The following is a 12,348-nucleotide window of genomic DNA, read 5'->3' as shown; positions in this document are numbered from 1 at the left end:
GGACGTGAAAGCGTGGATGACGAGGCGCGAAGTGGGAAACCAGTCGAGGTGCAGACTGACGCGAATGCGCGCCCTAATCCGTGAAAATCAATGTTTAGCAGTTCGAATGTTGACCACGGAACTGGGTATGAACCGTGAAACAATCAGATAAATTTTAACAGGCGATTTCGCGATGAAAAAGTTGTGCGCAAAGATGGTTCCAAAGAACCTATCTGAGGAGCAAAAGCAGCATCGAATGAACGTCGCAGAAGACTGTTTGGAACAAGTGGAAAACGATCCCACGCTGCTTGATCGAGTTATTATAGGCGATGAGAGTTGGTTTTTCCAATACGATCCGGAAACTAAACGTCAAAGCTTACAATGGTTGTCTCCACACGCACCCCGCCCGAGAAAAGCTCGCATGAACAAGTCGAAGGTGAACCCAATGATTATTACCTTTTTTGATAGCCGTGGAATCGTCCACAAAGAATTTGTTCTACCGGGGCGTACCGTAGATCAAGTCTACTATCGCCAATTGCTTGAAAGATTGCGAAAACGAGTCAACGGGGTGCGCCCAGACATCGCTCGTAACTGGATCCTTCATCACGACAACGAGCCGTGTCACACCGCCCTCAGCGTGTCCCAGTATTTAGCCTCTAATGGGATCGCCGTGTTGCAACAGCCGACTTATTCGCCCGATGTGACTTTCTTTTGTTCCCTACAACAAAATCGGTGGTCAAAGGAACCCATTTTGAGTGAGAGTGAAAAGTGCACTGGAATCGCTGTCTAGCTGCCCAAGGGGACTACTTTGAAGGGGATGGCAGAGTTGTAGAATAATTTTTAAATATACGGTTTTTATGGAATCAGTCTCATTACTTAATTGTCTAACCTCGTAAGGCTTCAATAAAATTTTATTTTAATTAAATTGAGAAGTTAAAACTTCAATTCTTAGCAAGTGAGTTCCTGTCAACGGCAGTTAGAGCTCCCAGTTCTCGCTTTCGTTTGCCCCCATTTCATTCGTTTGATTGCTTCCTCAACTTTTGGAGCTGACATTTAAGTCCTGGTGGTTTTACAAGAGTATCGGCCGTGTAGGCCTAACAACTTCGGACAGGAATTGATTTAGAGAACACAACTAGGTCCCTGCTGTGATTGGCACAGCGGTACCGGTTTATATTGAGTGCATGCGGTAGATGCGAGCTCTACCTAAAACCTCTGAACCAGTTGCACGACGCACAAGCAAAGAGCTCTGCCCGCAATATGGGTACAACTACAACCCTCACAGAGGGGTCAATCGCAAAGAACCCGACCGAGAACACGTTCCCCAGGAATCCTCATGAGATATGTACACCCGGGAAGCTATCTTGGTATCTATCATCATTATCAACGGCGCACCAACCGGTATCCGGTTTAGGCCTGCCTTAGTAAGGAACTCCAGTTTTACGCCGAGGTCCATCAATTTGATATCCCTAAAATCTGTGTGGCTTTTTTACCTATGCCATCGCTCAACCAGACGGTCGTGGTATCGCCCATAGATTTCGTTATTATTTAGGCCAGGTTTTCGTCCACCCTCATGTAGGGGCCAAAAATTCTTCGGAGGAATCTTCTCTCGAACGCGGCCAAGAGTTCGCAATTTCTTTGCTGAAAACCCGGGTCTCCGAGGAATACATCCCCGGTTCCATGGTACCAGATAACCGGTAAGCAGAGTACCGTTCTTGTCATTAACGCGATAGACGTGTTCTATATTCTGTGTGCGTTGGTGTTGGTTTTTGACAAGTTGGTCTCACTGTCCCGAGTGTCCAATTTATCATTAAGATCTTTGTAATGGCCACCAATCAATTTCTTTGCTTCTCGGTTCGAAATCTTGTAAAATTTACCAATTGGTCAGGGTTTTGTCGACGAGGAACTTATAAGAAAGGCGTTTCCTTTCACCTTTATTTAGACGTCATTTTCTAAGTCAAATATTTCGGTTGATCAACCAGTTAACAGGCTTGGTGACTCTGAGGGTCGTATAGGGCAAGGGTTCTTGACGCACGGACGGCGTCAGGACGTAAGCAGGTTAGTCGGAACAAAACAAATACGTGTCTGCACGCTCAACGTTGGTACCCTAACTGGAAAGACCAAAGAACTCGCAAGAGCCCTTCGGAAAAAGTACATTGAAATCTGTGCTCTGCAAGAAACCCGATGGTCTGATGCCAAAAGCTGAGACATTGAACGCGGTAAAAATGGCTATAATCTTCTCTATTTTGGTAGCCCACACACTCAATACAGTGTTGGCATTGCCATCTCAGAGGGTTTCCGTGATGCTATTAAAGAAGCCGAACGATTTGATAATCGGCTGATGAAGCTCACCATTATATCAGCTGATCGCACTATTCACTTCTTCACCGCGTACGCCTTCGACCTGATGCCGAGAAAGATGCCTTCGGGTAACTTCTCGATTAAAAGACTTGTAACGTGCCTGCTGATGACTATATCATCATTGCCGGTGACCTTAATGGTCATGTGGATTAAAAAGCAGACGATAAAAGGTTCCAGGGGAAAGGCGTTTGGAGCGCACAATGAGGGTGGTGACTGTATAATCCTTGTACCTGGTTCATCAAACGATTGTCTCATCTTCCCACATATTATAGTGGGAACAGTAAAACGCTTATCGACTATATTCTCATAAGACGCCAACATTTTGCCACCGCCACTGATTGCAGAGCCGTTCCCTATGATACCATTGCACCTCAACATCGACCGTTGATTCCCGTCCTAGGAATTAAGCCAACGATAAAACAGCGTGAGGAACGAATAAATGGTGGCGATTTCGTGAGAAGAAATGATCTCACTTCTGCGATTACCAACCATTACGAATGTGGAATCAAATGAAAGACACGATCCACAAAGCGGCCTCTGCAACCCCCGGAGTCACCAAGCCAGGTAAGTGGTTCATCACCCGAGACACTTGGATTTGTCAAGAACGGTGGAACTACTGACCCCATACACGCTGCGCGGCTACTCATGGAGAAACACCGTGAGAAGCATCGCCCTCTTTACATTGCATTTCTGAATTTTGAGAAAGCATTTGACCGTGTGGCACACGAACTCATCTGGTATGCTCTGTGAAAACACTTAGTGCTAGAAGTACTCGTGCACTTGGTTCAATTGCTCTACCACGATCCGAAAACTAAATTTCGAAGTGTGGCGGGTGTATCAAAAACGCTTCGCGTCTCTGTTGGTGTTGATCAAGGAAGCGCCCTCTCACCACTCTTTGTTCTTGTTGTGGACACTGTCACACAGGATATCCAACGTCCAGCGCCCTATACACTGCTTTATGCAGATGTTTTCCTAGCGTCTAATAGCAAGAATGGTCTCGAGCAACTTGTCCAAAAATGGAATGATCGCATCATGCAACACGGTCTCAGATTGAATCTGAATAAAACTGAAATTTTGGCGACCGATCCCCATGAAACTCGCACAATCACTGCCAGCGGCAGTGACCTGCCCAGAACTAAGCGATTTAAATATTTCGGATTAAAGCTATCAGCCAATGGAGAACTGCGTTATGAAATTGCTTCACGCATTAACGCAATCTGGATGAAGTGATGTTACACAAATGGTGTTCTTTGTGATCGACTTATCAACGAACGTCGCAAATCTAAAATTTACCGCAATGTCGTCTGTCCTGTCGCTCTATATGGTTCTGAGTGCTGGCCAACTATAAAACACAATGAAAGGCGTCTTGCGGTAATGGAGATGAAGATGTATGTTGGACTAGCGGTGTGACACGTTTTGATCACATCCGAAATGAGGATATCCGTGATCGACATGGGGCTGCACCGATCATGGAAAAACTGCGAGATAGGCGTCTTAAATGGTATAGTAATCGTTGGCGCAACAATCCATGTTGGATCAGGGCCTTGAAGTGTGTTAGAGCACTTCATTCAAGACCGTAACGGTACACTACAGTGAACTGTAGGAGGCAATGTGGTCAGCATTGCGCTCGCCCGAGATTATTATCTGACTCAGGTACTCATTCACAGCTGAGTCGACTGGTATCTGACGTCAAATCACGATACAAATTCCACTGCCATCAGTGAGATTTGAACCGCGACCTTCCATACGACAGCCTTGCGCTCTAACCACTCAGCTATCCGGACTGGTATGGTCACGCAATTCGCGCCAACGAGAATTCACTTGCCAAGATTGGTCTGAACATCGGAGTCGATGGTAATGGGGGAGATTTAAAAGCCTTGCGATTGCATCCAGATCAGGCATTTGATATTGCCAAATGGCGAAATTGATCACGACGAGCCGACCCCGTTTGTGAACGGGACAAAGGCCGAAGAAAAAGAAAAACCTGATCAGCTCATTTTGACAAGTCGCTTTTGAGGGCCATTTTCCGTAAATGTTTGGAAAAATAATAATTTCTTGGTGTCAAGTTTGGACTATATTTTCACCCAATATCTCGGATGCTGTTTACGCACGTCAACCACTTTTTATCGTTTTTTTTTTTCACTTCGAAAATGGGTAGATTTTGCGTAGACATCACTTCGGTCCAAAGGGTTCTTTTGCGCCAGTTTGTGTGGCATCTAAACATCGAGATTTTTCTTGAGACCAGGCTTTGGAAATGGTTCTAAAAGGTTGTTACATCGATGTAATTTTCTTGCCCGCATGCGAGGTTTGAAAATTTAAATTTCGGATACCAAACTTCGGCCATGGAATGGAAATTTCTCGTTATGGGTGCATTGCACCGCTTTGCCGCGCAAAACGGCTGGAGAATTTTTTCTGCTGGATGAGAGGAGAGAAGAAGACGTCAGGTCTCTCATGTACTTGTATTCCTCCCATTATATTTGAAGCGACAGGGGGTAAAAGTTTAGGTTGGGGTAGGCATATATAGGGCCACCATGTCATGAAAGAAAGACGGGGGCCACTCATCGCGTAGGTGACAGGATCGGCTAAATGCTGGTCCTTCCCCGGTCATTCCGTGCGCGTTAGTTTTCTTTGTGATTTTGTCCCCCCCCCCCTTATTAGGCCGTTTGACAGTTTAGCTCTTTTGGGATTGAAATTGTTAGGCAACTCTGTGGCCGGTGCCGAAACTGTAGGTTCGACCTTCCCACTTTTCGTGGAAGTAACTCCAGCCAGGGATGCCGGAAGCCCGTCGTGAGTCATCTGTCTGAATTGAAGTAACTAATCGTCAGAATATGTGTCAGTAGATGAAGTGGAATATGTAAACGGCATCAAACCGTGTGTCTCAACTGTAATGGTTGTCAAAAATCTTCATGAAGTGGGACAGCAATATCTATGTTTAAAAAAAAAAGAAAACGTGGCTGACGGCCGATAATGTAGATAATGTAGACGCCAAACAGCTGCTAGGGATCCCGAAATGGTGGCCCTTCACTTAAGTAAATGCTACCTGCTACAAAGATGTCCTCATAGATTACTGGAACCAAGTGGTGCGTGCGGTCGAACCAGAACCAATCCGGGTCGTTAATCCAAAGGCCACTATTGACGTTGCAACAACTACAATCAATTCCAAATCCAGGGAAGGCTCCGTAGCAGATTACATCGTCTATGAAAGCCAAAAGAACATCACAAAAATATGAGAGATCTATCCTTCCCGAAAGCATTGGTCTGCTAAAACTCTAACGTGTCCAGCATTTCGTTGTCATACTCAGTTTAACCTATGTCTATGTATGATTTTGAGTTATCACCCAAGCCTGAAAAGACCCCAAGTGGACTGATGGCTAGGACTGAGCCTATATTGCCAGCGTGCTCGATAGATGAAGGACAATTCCTTACGATGCGTGGGGCATAGTGTGTTCGCTACTGGTTGACCCCCAGATCTGAGGCTGCTGTTGGTCCCCGTTTTCCAGGAGCATATGAAGAGACGAAAAAAACTTTCTCCAACGATATTTGGCTCTGACCTGGGCGTATTTGGGACAACGAAAGATTAAATGTTCACTGGATTCAGCAATCCTGCATTCATCGCTATTCTATAATTTTCATGAGGTTTACGAAAAGTTTGCTGTACCAGACCTAAGCCGATGTAGGGTTTTCTCCTCAGCTCCCGAAGGGGGGTTGGTGAGTTCACTAATCAAAACTGGTAGGGTGGGGAAATAGGCCCGCAAAGAATCTACCCTTGGACCGAGAGCTTACCTGAAAGTAACTGTTCCAGTTTACATAGATAGATTTCTTGACGGCGGCTAGTAGGTGCAGGCACATAAGGAACATTTAGCGTGGTGCTTTGCACATTTGGATCAGTGATTATGGCAAGTTTGCTAATCTCTCTTTAATGTGCTTAGGTGATGGCTTGAGGAATGGCAAATAATTCCGCTGTGATGGTAGACAGATTGTTGAGAATGAAGCGACTGTTAAGGATAAGGTCCAGAGAGGTGCAGGCGCAGGAAGTTTGAAGACGAAGATAGGCAGCGTCAGAGGCAACAAGAGAGAAACTTTGCCTACGGAGGGATGATGAATGGAGTTCACATGCCCTAGCTATCATCCGTCTGGGAGAATTGGGATCAAGATCGTAATTGGTTTGAATGAGTAATTTAGGGGAAAGGTTTGGCAGTACGTTGACCTTCAGCCCATCAAGGAAGAACATTTTTGTAAACTTTTGAAAGACTTTTTTTTTCCTGGACCGTAAGGAAAGTATTTGGGCATTTGGCTTTGAGTCTAATAAGTTAATTTGCGACCAGCAGCAAATTTCTTTCCTGGGGCAGCGGTTCACCCGCCAAGGCAAAAGCAACATGGGGGGTGGGGAAGAGAGGATAGATCCTTAGACTCTGCCTGGGTGGACGACCTCCTGAGCGGCTCAAGATAAATCTGAGAGCATCAGGGGCTTTTTTTACCTTGCAAGACACCTCATCCGTGTGATCCTTGAGGGCAAGCGAACTGCTTCTGATGCTCATTAGGAATTTAATGGAGTTAATGTACTCAGAAAAGTTGTTATTGACCCTGAGATTTAGAGACTTGATATGCATTTTTTTAAAGGAAATGATTTTGGATTTGTCCAAGTTGAGAGGTAGTGCGTGCGTGAGAGGAACCTGATAACCCAGACAGACAGATCAATAGGGACTTGAAAATCTCTAATGGTGTTTTCCAGGATGGACTGATCAACCCTTTCATAGGCATTTTTTATGTCGAAGGAAACGGCTTGTACATAAAGACCTTTGGCCTTGGCGACGGAGATATTGAGAAGAGAATCGTTGATGCAAGAGGCGATGGATAAGCACCCTCGGTAAGTGTAGGAGTTGGGTGATAGCAGCTATCGATCCTCAAGAAAGATCATCTCATCAGCCTGTCCTTGACGATGAAATTAACAATTTTGGCAAACACAAAAATGAGAGAAAATGGTCTGAAACTGTCTAAGTTGTTTATATTTCTACCCTTTTTTGGCATAGGGATGATTTTAATAACGGACCAATCCTTCGGAAATGTGAGGCAAAGCCAGCAAAAGTTGAGACAGTCGATTTGACCCCAAAAATAAGCCAGGCCACATATTGATATTTGATCTGGTCCACCCCAGGAACCGAACGGCCTTTATGCTTTGGAGTACTGAGTGGAGTTTTTCAGAAGAAAGGGGTTGCTGAACAAAGGGGATAAAAAGTAGACTTCGATGGCGGTTTGAGGATTTGGATATTTTTTGGATAGCATGCCCAGATATGGTTTGTTGCTTTGATTGTCCCAGACCACAAGTCCCTTGTTGTCGTCGTGAGCCGATTTGAACCAGAAGTCTTTGGCGTCGGAGTACGAGAGTAGCTTCACAGAGCTTCTTCTTTTCGGCAATCACAGCTTCCAACCAATTCCGTTGAGCCTCCTTGAGTCGACTATGGGTGATCCAGTTGGGGTAGGCCCTAAGAGTTTCAAAGGAGCTATTTTTGCTAAGAAAAGGAGCTTAAGGTGTGGTTGCCAACAGAGAAAGATACTTTGAGAATACAGCGTTGAATGGCCTTAACGAGATTGTCATAGGAAGGTTGAGGGTGCGCTTTTCAAAAAGAGACTGCAGCTACCTCAGGCCGATTGTAATTTTGCGGACAAGTTTGACATTTTTAATTGAAAATGAGATAATAATATGGCGACCTTCAGAGACTGAATTGTTCAGCGCGGTCCAGCACCAGACTGTATTAGGTGCGTTGATGGGGGTGATATCGGGGACGGACCTGTAACTGCAACTGTTTCCACGCCGAACCATCAACCGAAGAACGAAGAACAGTCCAATGAATATGACAAAACGTTGAGTCACCTATTTGAACCGGAACGTCTAGCCATCGGCATACGGTCACATGCAATAGATCATGTGGAAAGTGTGATGACCGCTGAGCCTGGAATTGGAATCACGGTCGAAAATAATGATTGGATCAAGTGTAATGGGACCATGATCTGATTTTCACTGGCGTATTCATAGGTTATTTTGGAAAAGTGGCAACAGAAGGTGAGTTCTAACAGTTATTGGAAATATGGGCAGTGTTTAAGGAGGACGGACAGTTCCTCAATTTATTATAACAAGGTGAGGATCAACCCATCCGAATATTTGAAGTAAAATATGATGGACCAACCAAAACCACGGTTTGATTTCGATTATCGGCGAGGATATTTGACTGTTTTTTGCTATCAACAATCAGAAACGCACCCAATTGCCCCTAACAAGGTGAGAACATTTCCAATGACACAACACCTGACGCATCCGTCCTCTCGCGTTCATTGCATCTTAGTCAGCTGAGTAACGTCATCCATGGACCCTTGGCGCCACAATTCACAACCCCAAAATCACCTCCAATCATAGACATACTCTTGTGTATTCATGAAACAACATATCTACGGCCAATTTCAATAGAAATCCCATCAAAATTTACATTAGAACTAGCAAAATCGACGAAAATCAACTTTTCAAAACTCCATTGGTCGAAAAGAGACAGACTTATCCGGGGCACGTGCCCAAGAGCGAGACATCTCGGCATGCTGTCAGTCGTCCGCAATTAGAATGCGTCCGACTGCAATTTATCGCTGGAAATCTGCCCCAATACCGTGTGCAAACGAAGCGCCGGCCATGAACAGCTTCGGAGTAAACAATTCAATCGACGGCGACATGATAACATGCGGCATTCGCTCGAATCGATGGGAACGCAACGCCAAAAATGTGTCGCAATTTTGATGACGCAGAACTGCTAGAAACGCACCTCGACACCCATTGGATTGCGTGCAAATGTCCCAGGAGCCTCGCAGGCGCTCCGCCCGATCCTGTGGCAAGAACGGCGCCCTGTGTACGCTCCAAACGCTGACGGTGCTTCACTTGACTCCCATTGACCTCAAAATGGGCGACCGCGAGAAAAGCGTGTGCGGCCTTCACACCGCTCACGGATTACATAAAAACGGAATTTGGTGTTAAAAGTTTGGGGAAAATGAAAAACGCGTACCGCATTCGGCCTGCAGCTCCCTGGTCCGCGCGGTTCAGCCTGCGATCGCTCCCTGGCGAGCCTGTCCAATCAGTCGCTGGAAACTTTCCTCGTTCGACGTGAATTTTCTCCCTCGCTGGACGGCGCTAAATGCAAACTGGTCGCCGTCGTCGCCTCGCTCCTATTCCGTGTCGTCGTGGTCAGCAAGTCGCGCGCAAATCACTTTTAATGGCGATTTTGGAAGTGCCGCTGTCCAGTACTGTCCGGGTAGAGGCCAGTGGTCGGGCTGGATCCTTTGCTGTTTCTACGCGAGCAGTGGTCACGCAGGGGGGCCCGCCGACGTCAAAATGCGCGCAATGGACTTTCGCCTAGATTTCTCCGCCGCGCTCCAAGTCGCGGCATGGGCGCCCGCGACCCACGTCCCCGTCGTGCAGTACGATTTCTCCCCGACCCAGTCCCCCGCAACACAGCACACACACCAGGAGTCCTGATAGTCCGCGGACAACAGTCCCCACGACACGGCCAGCAGCGTCCTCGTCCGTGCGGGGCTTTCACAGGGCGGCCGATCGCTCGATCGATCCACGGCACTCGCACAGCATTTCTCGGCGCCCGCCCGTTCAGCGGACAAGCTCAAGGCACAGTTGCTCCACTTGCGATCGAATGCGCGCCCGAAATCTCATTTCCTTCCGCGGCACTGGTGGACGGCGGGCTGGAGGAACTTCACTCGTCCGACCGCCCAACGAAGACGTAGAAAATATCTCGCCCGTTCGTTCGCCTGCAAAAAAACCACTCGCAGCCTTCTTTTTGCCTGCCAAGGAGTTTTGTTTATTTGCCGAGCGCGGCGTTTAGGAATCCAACGTATCTCCCGTCCCGTCGGCCCGATTCACGAACTTGGGTTTTTTTCGGGAATTTTTCTTCGGTCGCGTCGTCCTTTTCCCGTTTTTGATTTTTCTTTTTGCAGCTATCGCGTTCGGACTTTTTCGCCGAGTTGAAATCGCCGTCGCCGTGGAAATCAGATTTCTATGCAACGATGGGAAGAGGAATTTGTCAAGAGAAGAGCCGACCGAGCGAATTGGGACTGTGGGAGGGAGATGGCGGTAGAGGCGGACAGCTTTGAGTGCGGGTGGGTGAGCGAGAATAGTTGATGGATGATAAAATGGCTGCGATTAGTCGTGACTGGTCGAAATGAAGCGAAGATTGAATGGTGGTAGGGTGTGTTCGAAATTTGTTGTTGAAATAGAAAAAAAATTAACTGATTAGTTGATAACGGAATTCAAGTATTACTCATCGATAAAGAAAGATTCTTTGCTGGATTCTTGGATTTGTTATTAAATATGCTCACAGAGCCGGAAATAGTCGATGGTTGATGGCGTGCACAGGCTGAACTTTTGGAAGAAATTCCAAGAGAGGTTTATTCGGGAATATCGAGAGGAATGCCAACTTTTTGATGAGGAAAGCGATAATATAATTGCGCCAGGTGACAGGAACTTAAGCAACGAGGAATTATGGTACTTCAGTATCTTCTCAAGCTTTAGAACATGACGCTGGATACAATTGAACAAGTCGTCCCTAAGATTAAACCTCGCAATAATATGGAAGGATATGAAACTGCAGCCATAAAACGGCTCAAAAAAGTGAAAAGCCTTCCGCTCACTCGCGTTAAGAGAATCCATCGAAGATATCGGGACTATCATCATCCCATATTAGTTGAGTTCAAATCATTACTTACGATGGCGCGGAATCTTATCTCGCTCCATATTTAGAAGGGTAAACGATAAGAGATCATCCGGTATGCATGGCATTCCCAACGCGGTCCTCAGGCATCTACCAGACATTGCCATTCGTAATTATTGCATCTTGTTCAATAATTTATTGAACCATTCCTTCGAAGAAAGCCCGAGTGTTCCCGATCTTAAAGAGAGGGAAGGATTCATCCAATCCTAAGATCTACCGCCCAATAAGTTTCCTGGCTAACATCACAAGGTGTTTGAGGTTTGAACGGGCATATCAAGAGGAAGGAATTATTGTCGAGTGCACAATTCGGACTGCGATCTGGACATGCAATAATGAAGGTAACGTCTGATATTTGCTGGCGGATTAACAATGGTGAGTATGTAGGCACTTGCCTTATAGACATGGAGAAGGCTTTTGATACCGTCTGGTTGGATGGCTTAATTTTCAAGCTCCTGAAGAACAAGCTTGCCAGCCCCCTCGCAGCGATGATGTGTAGTATGCTGTATGGCAAATGCTTTGTCATCACGGACGGAAGTCTCACTACTAGTAAAGAATTTGATATTCTGAATGGATTCCAGCAAGGAACAGTGATTGCGCCCGCACTTTTCTCAGTATTTCCTAAAAAGTCATTGAATGCCTTTCCTGACAATCTGCTAGCTTACACCGCACACAAAAAGGTAACTGAGGTGCGAGTTGAACTTCAGAAGATGCTCGATGATATTAAGTTCTTCACGAACAGCTGGAGGACGAGAATCAACGCGCAAAAATGTGAAGACTGTCGCGAACGAGGATAGTTTTGAGCGCATTCCTCATAAGAAGTGCGTTACATACCTGGGTTCGCGTCTTGACGAGCGTCCTCAATTTAACGAGCACATTAAAGTTGTGCGTCTTAACGAGCGTCCCCAATTTAACGAGCACATTAAAATTGCGCTAGAAAGCGCTCGCAAAGCATTCATGTCTCTTCGAAGACTCTTTTATACTCCACCTCTTAGCCTTAATGTTAAGGTTATTTCCTATCTTCGTTAGATTGATTCGGAATCATATAGTTCGATCCATTTTGCATAGCGAGAATCCTTGGGTTTCCAAGCCGTTCTACCCAAATGATCTGTATTTCCACAAAACTCTCACGACAGGCTCAATTCCTCCCGAAGGGTTTGTGTATTCTGCCGATGATCCGGTTATGTACCAAATACATAGGCGGCCCACGAACAAAAGGATAGGATACCCCCTGAACTTGACTGTGCGCAGTGATAAG

General features: G+C 46.1%; 1 protein-coding gene across 1 annotated transcript in view; it reads right to left on the bottom strand.

The window, feature by feature from the left end:
* LOC119651171 overlaps nt 1-10,474 on the bottom strand; it is a 40,844-nt gene extending 30,370 nt beyond the window's left edge. The window contains exon 1 of the mRNA XM_038054589.1: nt 9,381-10,474. The gene's annotated coding sequence lies outside the window, so the exon portion shown is untranslated. The remainder of the gene's footprint in view (nt 1-9,380) is intronic.
* Between the last annotated feature and the right edge of the window lie 1,874 nt (nt 10,475-12,348).

The sequence above is a fragment of the Hermetia illucens genome, chromosome 3 (assembly GCF_905115235.1).
Source record: "Hermetia illucens chromosome 3, iHerIll2.2.curated.20191125, whole genome shotgun sequence".
In the NCBI taxonomy this organism is placed as follows: Eukaryota; Metazoa; Arthropoda; class Insecta; order Diptera; family Stratiomyidae; genus Hermetia; species Hermetia illucens.
The sequence above is the reverse complement of the archived record's forward strand: the minus strand, read 5'-3'. Positions and strand labels throughout refer to the sequence as shown.